Below are 15362 nucleotides of genomic sequence, written 5' to 3'. Positions count from 1 at the left end.
TTAGACACACCTTGTATATGTATTCGATAACATATACAATGGTTTCAATTTGAGTTTTTATTACATGACTTATCATACATTAACATTAATAAATAAATTTAATCAATCGTGAATGTTATACAGGTTAAAGTTAACACTTCTTATTCGAAAAAGTTGTTGATCATGCACAATTCCATAAATGTCTCATGACCTTAGAATAATATGGTAAATTCCTCATATGGATTTTTTTTTTAAATAGAGAGAAATCCTTTTTATTTGAAGCCCAAAATGACTACACTAGTCAAGTTACGGTCGAGATATTGATCAATTAAAAAAATGTCGCAAAGTTTCATGGTTTGAAAGTATTTACTAAAAATGCTATATCTCAGCCTCCCGAACGAATTTTCACAATTTTTATTCACGAAAACTTTTGTAATGAATAGTACATTCTAATACATGCCTTTATGTTTAATTAAAAAAACCTGTTTTAATCCACCTAGCGGTGCAATTGTGCCTTTCTCAATCATGAACACAAGAATTTTTTAGTTGCTTATATTTATTAACGGCTTTCAAATGTATACATTACAATTTTATTATACATGACTTGACAACTATATACAAGTAAAGAAATCATTATTCGAGTTCTAAAATTTTCTGAAATAAAAAACAGCCACGGTAATATTAAATTGAAAAAAACCTATTTTATTCCACCTAGCGGTGCAATTGTGTCTTGCTTTTAAATGCATATATTACATTTTATTATTATACATCACATGACAACTATATACAGGAAAATAAAACATTATTCGAGTTCTAAAATTTTGAAAAAGAAATAACAGCCACGTTAATATTGAACTGTAAAAAGGTGCGAAATCGGCAAAGTCCCAAAAAGTCGATTTTTATAAAAAAATTTTTTTTCGAGATAACATAACATTTCAAGCATTTTAAAGATGTTTGGCATCAAAAATACGAATTCGATTTCTGAAATTTCATGAGGTCCCCCCTTTGAAAAAAAAAATTTGAGTTCCGGCTTATATGGGAATTTCATATGTGACCGGACGGTTTAGTCTATATTTCTGGAACCATATAAGCGATCCATACGAAATTTTATAGACATCAGTGGAGATATTATAGCTATCATTTGGGACTAAGTTTGTGAAAATCGGCCCAACCATTTCCCGGAAACTGATGTGAGTTCGTAAATTTTGAAAGATGGCCGCTTTTCCTGGGCACTTCCGGAACCGTCTATGGTGGTCAATGTAGTCAACGAAAGTTTGGTTGGCCGTCGGTGACCTAGAACAGCAAATTTAAGTTGTTTGAGAGACATTTTAGCGAAATTTTTACCTTTTTTGCTTTCATCGGAGTATCGGTTTGAATCACAATTTGCTATGTGATCGCACGCCACAACCTGTAACTCCGGAACCGGAAGTCGGATCGGGATGAAATTAAATAACCATTTACGGGGACGCAATACCTTTCATTTGAGGTCAAGTTTAGTCGAATCGGTCTAGCCATCTCCGAGAAACCGATGTGACTGTTATTCTGAATTTAGATACTTCCGCCGGGGCTTCCGGAACCGAGGATGGTGGCCAATGTGGCCAAATAGACTTTGAATGGATGTTAGTGACCTAATACTACAAATCGAAGCAGTTGTGGTCATATTTTGGAAAAATTTTCACCTTTATACATTCATTGCAGAATTTATTAAAATCGACATTTTCTGCGTGTTCGTACTTATCACCCTGTAATTCCGGAACCGGAAGTCGGATCCATTAGAAATTCAATAGCAGCCTATGGGAACGTTGCACCTTCCATTTGAGACTAAGTTTGTCAAAATCGGTTCAGCCATCTCTGAGAAAAATGAGTGACATTTTTGGTCACATACACACACACACACATACACACACATACATACATACACACATACATACACACACAGACATTTGCCGAACTCGACGAACTGAATCGAATGGTATATGTTACTCGGCCCTCCGGGCCTCCGTTAAAAAGTCGGTTTTCAGAGCAATTGCAATACCTTTCTATTGAGAAAGGCAAAAAGGTGCGAAATCGGCAAAGTCCCAAAAGTCGATTTTTATAAAAAAATTTTTTTCGAAATAACATAAAATCTCGACGTTTCATGCATTTTAAAAATGTTTGGCATTAAAAATACGAATTCGATTTCTGAAATTTCATGGAGTCCCCCCTTTGAAAAAAAAATTTGAGTTCCGGCATATATGGGAATTTCATATGTGACCGGACGATTTAGTCTATATTTCCGGACCCATTTAAGCGATCCGTATGAAATTTTATAGACATCTATGGGGATATTATAGCTATCATTTGGGACTAAGTTTGTGAAAATCGGCCCAACCATTTCCGGGAAACTGATGTGAGTTCGTAAATTTTGAAAGATGGCCGCTTTTTCCGGACACTTCCGGAACCGTCTATGGTGGTCAATGTAGTCAACGAAAGTTTGGTTGGCTGTCGGTGACCTAGAACAACAAATTTAAGTTGTTTGAGAGACATTTTAGCGATTTTTTTACCTTTTTTGCTTTCATCGGAGTATCGGTTTGAATCACAATTTGCTATGTGATCGCACGCCACAACCTGTAACTCCGGAACCGGAAGTCGGATCGGGATGAAATTAAATAGCCAAGTTTAGTCGAATCGGTCTAGCCATCTCCGAGAAACCGATGTGACTGTTATTCTGAATTTAGATACTTCCGCCGGGGCTTCCAGAACCGATGATGGTGGCCAATGTGGCCAAATAGACTTTGAATGGATGTTAGTGACCTAATAATACAAATCGAAGCAGTTGTGGTATTATTTTGGAAAAATTTTCACCTTTATACATTCATTGCAGAATTTATTAAAATCGACATTTTCTGCGTGTTCGTACTCATCACCCTGTAATTCCGGAACCGGAAGTCGGATCCATTAGAAATTCAATAGCAGCCTATGGGAACGCTGCACCTTTCATTTGAGACTAAGTTTGTCAAAATCGGTTCAGCCATCTCTGAGAAAAATGAGTGACATTTTTGGTCACATACACACATATACGCACATACACACATACATACATACACACAGACATTTGCCGAACTCAACGAACTGAATCGAATGGTATATGTCACTCGGTCCTCCGGGCCTCCGTTAAAAAGTCGGTTTTCAGAGCAATTGCAATACCTTTCTATTGAGAAAGGCAAAAAGGTGCGAAATCGGCAAAGTCCCAAAAAGTCGACTTTAATTAAAAAAACCTGTTTTAATCCACCTAGCGGTGCAATTGTGCCTTTCTCATTTCTCTAAACTATGGCACGGAGGCTTTTTATGTTCAACATAATTGTGGAAATGTCCATTAGATTCTTAGTACACTTTGCACTTATACACAATGGCATGCCAGCCACGAACTTGATGAGCTACGTGTCGACGGTGAAACACTTGAAACAAAAAAATATCATACTCCATTAGCCTAATCAGCATTAGATCAATGTTATCTGCTTGCTAACTCATTTTGTCATGCGGGGATGGGTATGTGAGGAGGGCGAAAGTCCCATGAACGAACGACTCCCCAGCTTAAATTGGTATGCTTTGTAATATAGTGGTGGTTTAAAGATAATGGGGTTGAAAGGGAGGGGTATGAGGTGGTGGTCTGAGGGGTGATTTAAGGAGATTTTTAAAGGAGGGGAGTGAACAGTAGAGGGGGGTGTAACCCCTCTCCGTAAACCATCAACTACGCCCCTGTTAAAATCCAGAAACCTTATGCGAGTCGAAAAAAAAATTTGGCCGGGATTAGGTTGACGTTTTTCAGAGTGATTGCATAACCTTTCTATATGAGAAAGGCAAAAATGTGCAAAATCCAAAAAAGTGAATCTTCGTCAATTTTTTTTCGTGTTTGCATCAAATCTCGACGTTTTATGCACCTTGAATACATTTAGCATCAAAAATAAAAATTCTATTTTTAATTTTTCCTATAGTTTTTATGAGAAATTTCTGTGTGGCCGCACTCTGAAACCCGTAATTCCGGAACCAGAATTCCGATCGATCCAAAATTCAATAGCAGCCGATGGGAAGGTTGCACCTTTCATTTGAGACTAAGTTTGGGCAAATCGGTCCAGCCATCTCTGAGAAAAATGAGTGACATTATTTGACACATACGCACATACATACACACACACACACATACAGACTTTTTCCGATCTCGACGAACTGAGTCGAATGGGATATGACACTCGGCCCTCCGGGCCGGGATTAGGTTGACGTTTTTCAGAGTGATTGCATAACCTTTCTATATGAGAAAGGCAAAAAATTCGATGTAACATAAAATCTCGACGTTTCATGCATTTTAAAGATGTTTGGCATCAAAAATACGAATTCGATATCTGAATTTCATGGGGTCCCCTCTTTGAATAAAAATTTGAGGTCCGGCATATATGGGAATTTCATATGTGACCGGACGGTTTAGTCTATATTTCCGGAACTATATAAGCGATCCGTAACTCCGGAACCGGAAGTTGGATCGGAATGAAATTTAATAGCCATTTACGGGGGCGCAACACCTTTCATTTGAGACTAAGTTTGGTTGAATCGGTCCAGCCATCTCCGAGAATCCGAAGTGACTGTTATTCTGAATTTAGATACTTCCACCGGGGCTTCTGGAATCGATAATGGTGGCCAATCTAGCAAAGATACTATGAGTGGCTGTTAGTGACCTAATACTACAAATCTAAGTAGTTGTGGTCACATTTTGGAAAAATTTTCTCCTTTATACATTCATTGCAGAATTTATTAAAATCGACATTTTCTGCGTGATCGTACTCATCACCAAGTAATTCCGGAGCCGGAAGTCGGATCCATTAGAAATTCAATAGCAGCCTATGGGAACGTTGTACCTTTCATTTGAGACTAAGTTTGTGAAAATCGGTTCAGCCATCTCTGAGAAAAATGAGTGACATTTTTGTGTGACACAGACATTTGCAGAACTCGACGAACTGAATCGAATGGTATATGTCGCTCGGCCCTCCGGGCCTCCGTTTTAAAGTCGGTTTTTAGAGCAATTGCAATACCTTTCTATTGAGAAAGGCAAAAATATTGGTATTTGTTTTGGGTGGGTTTTCTTCAAAATTGACTAAAAAATATTATTTTCGCTTTGTTTAAGCATTGATCATTCATCGCTTCGTTCATCATTGAAATAAGCATTTTTTCGTAAAAAAAAACTTTTAAATGGGATTTATTCTGCACGGCCTACAGTGGTCCCAAAGAGCAAAAAGGGGTTTTGCCTTTTTCGAATTTTTTTTTTATTAAAATCGACTTTTTGAGACTTTGCCGATTTCGCACTTTTTGCCTTTCTCATATAAAGAAAGGCTATGCAATCACTGTAAAAATCGACTTTTTAACCGAGGCCCGGAGGGCCGAGTATCATACACCATTCGATTCAGTTCGTCGAGATCGGCAAATGTCTGTGTGTGTGTATGTATGTGTGTGTGTGTGTGTGTATGTGTGTGTGTGTATGTATGTGTGTGTGTCATTTAAACTCACACAATTTTCTCAGAGATGGCTGAACCGATTTTCGCAAACTTAGTTTCATTTGAAAGGTATAACGCTCCCATAAGCTGCTATTGAATTTTTAGTTGATCCGACTTCCGGTTCCGGAGTTACGGGTTGAAGAGTGCGGTCACACAGCAAATTCCCATATAAACTGGTACCACCATAATGTTCAAATGATGTAAAACATATTAAAATTGATGTAACATTACTCTAGTTTGCGGGTCTGGATCACTAATGATCAATCAAAGCAGCTTTGACCACATTGGCCACCTATGACGGTTCATGACGCCCTCGGGGAACCCGCCCAGTTCCTAAGCTAATATCACACCCATTCCACAACGAATTCTCTACCGATTTTTACGAACTTAATTTCAAATGAAAGATACAGTAATGCCATTGATTGCTGCTGAATTTCATTCGGTTCTGACTCTTGCTTCCGGAGTTACAGGGGTGTTAGTAAGGATACACTGGAATTTCCCATATAAATCGGTACAATCGTAATACCTCAGATGCTAAAAACTATTGAAATGGTCACCAAATTACTTCTAATCGTAGATCTAGATCACTGATTGCCAATCAAACATTCTTCGAATATATTGTCCACTATCGACGATTCCGGAAGTCCGGAATTCCGGGCATATTCCACAATTAAAGTCACATCGGTTCATCGGTGACGACTGAACCGATTTTCTCAAACCAAGTCTCAAATGGAAGGCAAAATATGCAGTTGAGTATTGCGTAGCCGCCCCTTCCGCCCCCCCTCCCCACCTTGCCCTTACACCTCCCTCCTTCATCACTCCCCTCTTCTTGGATCACCCTCACGCCCAGATTTCCTTCATCCACCCCGTATACCGAAATAAGATGAAGGATTTCTGACGCATCCTCCACACCCACTCTACTAAACCCCCATTCGCTACACGTTCAAACGCATTCCACCAACCTTTGCAATCACATGAAGATAATATTGAACTCATGCTTATTAAGCTAATTAAATATTATTCTTTTGCCTTTCTTATATAGAAAGGTTATGCAATTGCTCCAAAAACCGACTTTCTAACCGAGGCCCGAAGGGCCGAGTCTCATATAACATTCGACTCAGTTCGCCGAGATCGCAAAATATCTGTGTGTATGTATGTGTGTATGTGTATGTGTGTATGTATGTGTGTGTATGTGCGGATTTGTTAACAAAATGTCCACATCGGTTACTCGGAGATGGCTGAACCGATTTTTACAAACTAAGATTCAAATGAAAGGTATAATATTCCCATAGGTTGCTATTGAATTTCATTTTCAACCGACATCTTGTTCCGAATTACGAGTTGAAGAGTATGGTTACAAAACAAAATTTGTTGATTTTTCCAAATCGGTTTCTCGGAATTTTCTGAACCGATTTTGACAAACTTAATTTTAAATGAAAGGTCCATCAGCTGCTGTTGAATTTTGTGTGGATCCGAGTTCTGGTTCCTGAATTACAGGGTGATACGTACGATCACGCAGCAAATCCCGATTCTAACGAATTCTGCGATGAATGTAAAAAGGTGATTTTTTTTTCCAAAATGTAAACACAACTGTTGAATTTGTAGATCTAGGTCCCCAACAGTCATTCAAAGTCTCTTTGGCCACACTGGCCACCATCGACGGATCCGGAAGCATCCAAAGTCAGAATAACGGTTATATTGGTTTCTCGAAAATGGCTAGATTTGCTCAACTTAGTCTCAAATGAAAGGTGTTGCGTCCCCAGAAACTGATATTAAATTCCATCTCCATCCGACTTCCAGCACCGGAGTTACGGGTTGTGGAGGTCGATCACATAGAAAACTCCGATTCAAACCGATACCGCGATGAATGCAAAAAGGTGCTCTTATATATACTTACCAAGTGTAATAAGAATGAAAGACATTTCCATAAAGTTATATTGTACGAACCAGCTATTAAATCATAGTTTGGAGAAATGAGAAAGGCACAATTGCACCTCTAGGTGGATTAAAACAGGTTTTTGCCTTTCTCATATAAAGAAAGGCTATGCAATCACTGTAAAAATCGACTTTTTAACCAAGGCCCGGAGGGCCGAGTGTCATACACCATTCGATTCAGTTCGTCGAGATCGGCAAATGTCTGTGTGTGTGTATGTATGTGTGTGTGTGTATGTGTGTGTGTGTCATTTAAACTCACACAATTTTCTCAGAGATGGCTGAACCGATTTTCGCAAACTTAGTTTCATCTGAAAGGTATAACGCTCCCATAAGCTGCTATTGAATTTTTAGTTGATCCGACTTCCGGTTCCGGAGTTACGGGTTGAAGAGTGCGGTCACACAGCAAATTCCCATATAAACTGGTACCACCATGATGTTCAAATGATGTAAAACGTATTAAAATTGATGTAACATTACTCTAGTTTGCGGGTCCGGATCACTAATGATCAATCAAAGCAGCTTTGACCACATTGGCCACCTATGACAGTTCATAACGCCCCCGGGGAACCCGCCAAGTTCCTAAGCTAATATCACACCCATTCCCCAATGAATTCTCTACCGATTTTTACAAACTTGATTTCAAATGAAAGATACAGTAATACCATTGACTGCTGCTGAATTTCATTCTTTTCTGACTCTTGCTTCCGGAGTTACAGGGGTGTTAGTAAGGATACACTGGAATTTCCCATATAAATCGATACAATCGTAATACCTCAGAGGCTAAAAACTATTGAAATGGTCACCAAATTACTTCTAATCGCAGATATAGATCACTGATTGCCAATCAAACATTCTTTGAATACATTGTCCACTATCGACGATTCCGGAAGTCCGGAATTCCGAGCATATTCCACAAATAAAGTCACATCGGTTCTTCAGTGATGACTGAACCGATTTTCTCAAACCAAGTCTCAAATGGAAGGCAAAATATGCAGCTGAGTATTGCATCAGAGCTCCTCCGCCCCCCCCCCCCCCCGCCTTGTCCTTACATCGCCCTCCTTCATCACTACCGTCCCCTTGGACCACCCTCACGCCCGCATTTCCTTCATCCACCCCGTATACCAAAATAAGATGAAGGATTTCTGACGCATCCTCCACTCCCACTCTACTAACCCCCCTTTCCCACCACTTTTAAACCCATTCCACCAACATTTCAAAATATAATCACATGAAGATAACATTGAACTCATGCTCATTAAGCTAATTAAATACTATTCTTTTGCCTTTCTCATATAGAAAGGTTACACAATTGCTCCAAAAACCAACTTTCTAACCGAGGCCCGGAGGGCCGAGTCTCATATAAAATTCGACTCAGTTCGCCGAGATCGCCAAATATCTGTGTGTATGTATGTGTGTATGTGTGTATGTATGTATGTATGTATGTATGTATGTATGTATGTATGTATGTATGTATGTATGTGTGTATGTGCGGATTTGTTAACAAAATGTCCACATCGGTTTTTTGGAGATGGCTGAACCGATTTTTACAAACTAAGATTCAAATGAAAGGTATACTATTCCCATATGTTGCTATTGAATTTGATTTTCAACCGACATCTTGTCCCGGATTACGAGTTGAAGTGTATGATTACAAAACAAAATTTGTTGATTTGTCCACATCGGTTTCTCGAAATTTTCTGAACCGATTTTGACAAACTTGATTTTAAATGGAAGGTCAGCTGCTGTTGAATTTTGTGTGGATCCGAGTTCTGGTTCCTGAATTACAGGGTGATACGTACGATCACGCAGCAAATCTCAATTCTAACGAATTCTGCGATGAATGTAAAAAGGTGAAATTTTTGCCTTTCTCAATAGAAAGGTATTGCAATTGCTCTGAAAACCGACTTTTTAACGGAGGCCCGGAGGGCCGAGTGACATATACCATTCGATTCAGTTCGTCGAGTTCGGCAAATGTCTGTGTGTGTATGTATGTATGTATGTGTGTGTATGTGCGTATCTGTGTGTGTATGTTACCAAAAATGTCACTCATTTTTCTCAGAGATGGCTGAACCGATTTTGACAAACTTAGTCTCAAATGAAAAATGCAACGTTCCCATAGGCTGCTATTGAATTTCTAATGGATCCGACTTCCGGTTCCGGAATTACAGGGTGATGAGTACGAACACGCAGAAAATGTCGATTTTAATAAATTGTGCAATGAATGCATAAAGGTGAAATTTTTTCGAAAATATGACCACAACTGCTTCGATTTGTAGTATTAGGTCACTAACATCCATTCAAAGTCTATTTGGCCACACTGGCCACCATCATCGGTTCCGGAAGCCCCGGCGGAAGTATCTAAATTCAGAATAACAGTCACATCGGTTTCTCGGAGATGGCTAGACCGATTCGACTAAACTTGGCCTCAAATGAAAAGTATTGCGTCCCCGTAAATGGCTATTTAATTTCATCCCGATCCGACTTCCGGTTCCGGAGTTATAGGTTGTGGTGTGCGATCACATAGCAAATTGTGATTCAAACCGATACTCCGATGAAAGCAAAAAAGGTAAAAATTTCGCTAAAATGTCTCTCAAACAACTTAACTTTGCTGTTCTAGGTCACCGACGGCCAACCAAACTTTCGTTGACTACATTGACCACCATAGACGGTTCCGGAAGTACCCGGGAAAAGCGGCCATCTTTCAAAATTTACAAACTCACATCAGTTTCCCGGATATGGTTGGGCCGATTTTCACAAACTTAGTCCCAAATGATAGCTATAATATCCCCACAGATGTTTATAAAATTGCGTACGGATCGCTTATATGGGGCCGGAAATATAGACTAAATCGTCCGGTCACATATGAAATTCCCATATAAGCCGGAACTCAAATTTTTTTTTTTCAAATGGGGACCCCATGAAATTTCAGAAATCGAATTCGTATTTTTGATGCCAATCATCTTTAAAATGCATAAAACGTCGAGATTTTATGTTATCTCGGAAAATTTTTTTTTTGTAAAAATCGACTTTTTGGAACTTTGCCGATTTCGCACCTTTTTTCAGTTCAATATTACCGTGGCTGTTTTTTCTTCTTCAAAATTTTAGAACTCGAATAATGATTTATTTTCCTGTATATAGTTGTCATGTGATGTACAATAATAAAATGTAATATATGCATTTAAAAGCTTTTATTGAATATAAACAACGCACACATTCTCGTGATTCATGATTGAGAAAGGCACAATTGCACCGCTAGGTGGATTAAAATAGGTTTTTCAATTTAATATTACCGTTGCTGTTTTTTATTTCAGAAAATTTTAGAACTCGAATAATGATTTCTTTTCTTGTATATTTGTCATTGCATGTATAATAATAAAATGTAATATATGGTCGGTGTTAAGTCAGACCGGACTAACTCGCAAAACATAAAAAATGAGAAAATGATAGCACTGGATAAAGCATTTCGTCAGCTACATCCGACTTTTGTCAGATTTTAAATATGTAACAATAAACAGGAATTATGGCAAAAAATTATTTGCAATTGTAATGTAAAGGATGCTGCGATTCAAACTTTAAACTCGTTTTTCTCGAAATTAAGATTTTGTCACTTAGTCCGGTCTGACTTAATACCGACCATATGCATTTGAAAGCTTTTAATGAATATAAACAACGCAAACATTCTCGTGTTCATGATTGAGAAAGGCACAATTGCACCACCTAGCGGTGCAATTGTGCCTTTCTCAATCATGAACACGAGAATGTTTGCGTTGTTTATATTCATAGGTATAGGTTATAGGTTTTTTTAGATTACGTCAAAACCAAGGAGTTTTTTTTTCTCAGGTGATACGATCCTCGAAATCGCCGATCAGCCATGTTGGTTCTGGAAACGACAGCTAACAACATTGTTTACTACATCCCCATGCATGTTTGCTTGGATTTCAAATACTCACTTCAGCAAAGTTGGAGAGAAACTCGTTACAAACATTTTTCTGAAGACTTCAACTCTCTATCTTTTAAGCTTTTTGAGATATGGGGCATTATGTGTGAAAGGGCCCTTAAAAACAGTTTTTTTCCTCACAAGTTTTCTTCTAGATTTTTTCCATTATATAAATATTCTAGAACATTGTTTGTATTATTAAACTGCAATACTTTGCTGAAGACGGAAACTTGCTATCACTAGTATTTGTGGAGATATTCACGTTTTGCCTTTCTCATATAAAGAAAGGCTATGCAATCACTCCAAAAATCGATATTCCAACCGAGGCCCCGAGTGTCATATACCATTCGATTCAGTTCGTCGAGATCGCAAAATGTCTGTGTGTGTGCGTATGTATGTGTGTGTCAAATAAAGTCCCTCGATTTTCTCAGAGATGGCTGAACCGATTTGCACAAACGTAGTTTCCAATGAACGGTACAACGCTCCCATAAGATGCAATAACGCTCCCATAAGACGCTATTGAATTTTTTGTTGACCGGTTACTCCGGTTCCCGAGTAACCGGTTGAAAAGTGCGGTCACACAGCAAATTCCCATATAAACTGGTAACCCTATGATGTCTGAATGACACAGATAAAAATATTTTGTAATTTTAAGTTTATTTTTATGTACATATTTGGAGCATGAATATAAATGTAAAATTAAGTTTCACCACAATTACACACGACTTGTCCTGCTTTCCTCAACGAATTTTATTATAATTTTACACGTGGATTGAAAATCACAGTTTCTTTAAACGGCAAACCAATGCACTTCAATATATTTTTACTCGAATTTTGTTGTAAAATGAATGACATGTAATATTACACGAATGAAAGTGTAAAATTGTATGCTGTTTGATGCTCCAATTGATTTTAACGTAATTTTCAATCAAATTTAAGATTCAATGGTTGTATGTTTACATTCGTATTGATTTACATGCCGTTTAAATTTCATTATTTTTTGGTGTGCAGCACAATTGTAATACCTCATAGGTTTAAAATCTATTGAACTGAATATCAAATTACTTCGATTCGCTAGCCTGGATCACTGATGGCGAATCAAAGATTATTGGAATACATTGTCCTCTATCGATAATTTCGGAAGTCCTGGGTTCCGGGCATATTCCAGTACTAAAGCTACTTCGATTATGACTGAACCAATTTTGACTAACCAGTCTCAAATGATAGTTATAACATGCAGTTGGGTGATGGACCCCCCATCTGCCCCTCCCCCTCCTTGCTCGCAACTCCATCCCCCTCTCTCACCTCCCCTCCCATCTCAGACCAACCTCACTCATAAGTTTTAGGTGGTTCCCGGCGCATCCTCCCCCTCCTACTAATTATATCCCTTTCCTTCCCCACCACCCCGCATTTCAAAATATGTTAACATGAACACAAGTGTCTCAGCGTCAACATGTTGTTTATCAGGTTCGTGATAGTGATGCCCTTATATAAACAGAAAAAAATATTTTGTAATTTTAAGTTTATTTTCATGCACATATTTGGAGCATGAATATAAATGTAAAATTAAGTTCCACAACAAATACACACGACTTGTCGTGCTTTCTTCAACGAATTTTATTATAATATTACACGTGGATTGAAAATTACAGTTACTTTAAACGGAAAACCAATGCACTTCAATGTATATTTACTCGAATAATGCTGTAAAATGAATGACATGTAACATTACACGAATGAAAGCGTAAAATTGCATGCTGTTTGATGCTCCAATTGATTTTAACGTAATTTTCAATCAAATTTTTGATTCAATCGTTGTATGTTTACATTCGTATTGATTTACATGTCGTTTAAATTTCATTATTTTTTGGTGTGTATGCTTATCAAATGTAATAAAAATATGATAGACATTGGAAATGTTATACGTTATATTGAACGTAACCAGGCATTATATCATAGTTTGAGTAAATGAGAAAGACACAATTGGACCACCAGGTGGATTAAATCGGGTTTTTTTAATTGAAAATAGCTCTTATCCAATGGCGATAACTTTTAAACGAGCAAACCACTTTGAAAACAAATTAAAGTGTAAGAAAAGCACAACAAATGCTGGAAAAATCAGATCTCCCCAAGGCGGCCCTCTATGGAAATACTAAAGCTATAGTTTGTCTCATTTCGGCATCAAATACATCACTATAACCTCTAGAAAAGTCTCCCGCAATCCTGGTGGCTTGAACTTCTTTTGTTTTAAACAGCCATGAATTCCACGCGCGTATTTGCTATAACACACGCAGATTTCAATCTAACGGCAAACATTTTCGAAAAACTGACAGCGATAAAAATATAGTGTAAACAATACATTCTAAATTACTTCTACCCAAGTTTTCTAGAGAATTTTCTACAGCGTTTTTTCCGTGATGCAATTTGATGTGACACCCTTTAACCCTTTCATGCCCAACTTTTTTCTAGTGCATGTAGGGTTTTAAACTATTTTTCCTTGAAAACGGTGGGGTCAAGAAACCCAAAAAGGCTATTTTCATAAAGATAGGTGCTTCCATGGCAGTGCTAGAAGTTGGTCAATTTTTACCTTCTAATGCTCAATACAATTCTCCTAGAATAATTACAATAGTCCAATTACGTGGAAAACGTAGCCAACGCCAGTCTAAATTGATAAGTTTTATCAGTTTTCAATAATATTGCACCATAACGAAGATATACGAAAAAATCATTTTCCGTCGTCAACGTAAACTGTCCCTGGCAGCACTGCTACATCGGAATCCAATCAGACTAATTGCAATAACTTCAGTTCTAGAACTGATCCTTGTAACTGTTAATACTCAAATTAAAGGCAATAATCACATTAATAAGCCTTACTTGTTTTTGTGAGCAAATCTCGCCTCAACCAAAAGTTATAGCTGTTTAAAAACGTTGTTGTCCACAAACAACATGGGCATGAATGGGTTAAAAGCGCTTTTATCGAAACTGCGTTTTTCAAATTGGCGAACACGGTAACTCAAAAACTTATTAACGAATTGACTTGATTTTTTATGAGGATGCCCAATATGTGTATCCTGTCGTTGAACCACAGAAAACTGAATAAATTTTTTTTATTTCGAAGAAAAAGGAGCGAATTTTACAGTAAAATATGAGATTTTTCGGTTTTCATAAAGCCATTTTCCGAAATTCGAACTTTTTTCTATATTTTGTGGTTCATCGACTAACTACAAGTCTAAGCTTTACAAAACTTATTGAATTTCTCGTATCATTTTTTCGAGAGTTATCGTGTTCGCCGCGGCGCTCCTCGACTTGGAAATGGTCTACTCTTGGAACGCTCGTATGTGTGGCTCTGCGTGACTGAATTTTTTTTGTGCACAATGAATGTATAAATAAATAAATATTACGTAAAAGATCCATTGTTACCTTGCATTCAAAATCGTAAACCAAAATAACCTTCGGTTTAAGTACTTTAGACTAGACGCCCGATTTCACTTCTGTCGAAACTCAATATTTTTTATTCATATTTAATTTCCGTAGGCCTTTGTTTACACTGAGTACCCATTAACGACATCAAAGAGGTAACTGCACCATATAGCCCCTAAATATCGATCCAACAACACACGGAACAGGAGTTTGTTAACCCCGGTAAACCTTTATGACCTCAGCTGGGATTGAGTTCAGGACCCACTGGAGTGAGAAACAGTCACGGTTTCCATTGGACCACTGGCGCCGTTTTCTTTACGAATTGAAACATTTCTTCCTTTCGCGTTGAGACAACCTCCGTTGAGTGCTCTGCACTATCTGCCTGATTGCGTAAATTGATATCGATTTATCAACCTTCACTATAATCTGATTTTTAGAAAGTCAACACTAACTGCCCAATGTTGTTGAAATATTGTGTTCCAAGTCGTCGGTTGTATATTCCCCCGTTTCTTTTTCTGCTTATCAATTGGACGGCCTGCGGTTACAATGAACTGTTCAGTTCCTGTGTC

The sequence above is a fragment of the Topomyia yanbarensis genome, chromosome 2 (assembly GCF_030247195.1).
Source record: "Topomyia yanbarensis strain Yona2022 chromosome 2, ASM3024719v1, whole genome shotgun sequence".
Classification (NCBI taxonomy): Eukaryota; Metazoa; Arthropoda; class Insecta; order Diptera; family Culicidae; genus Topomyia; species Topomyia yanbarensis.
The sequence above is the reverse complement of the archived record's forward strand: the minus strand, read 5'-3'. Positions refer to the sequence as shown.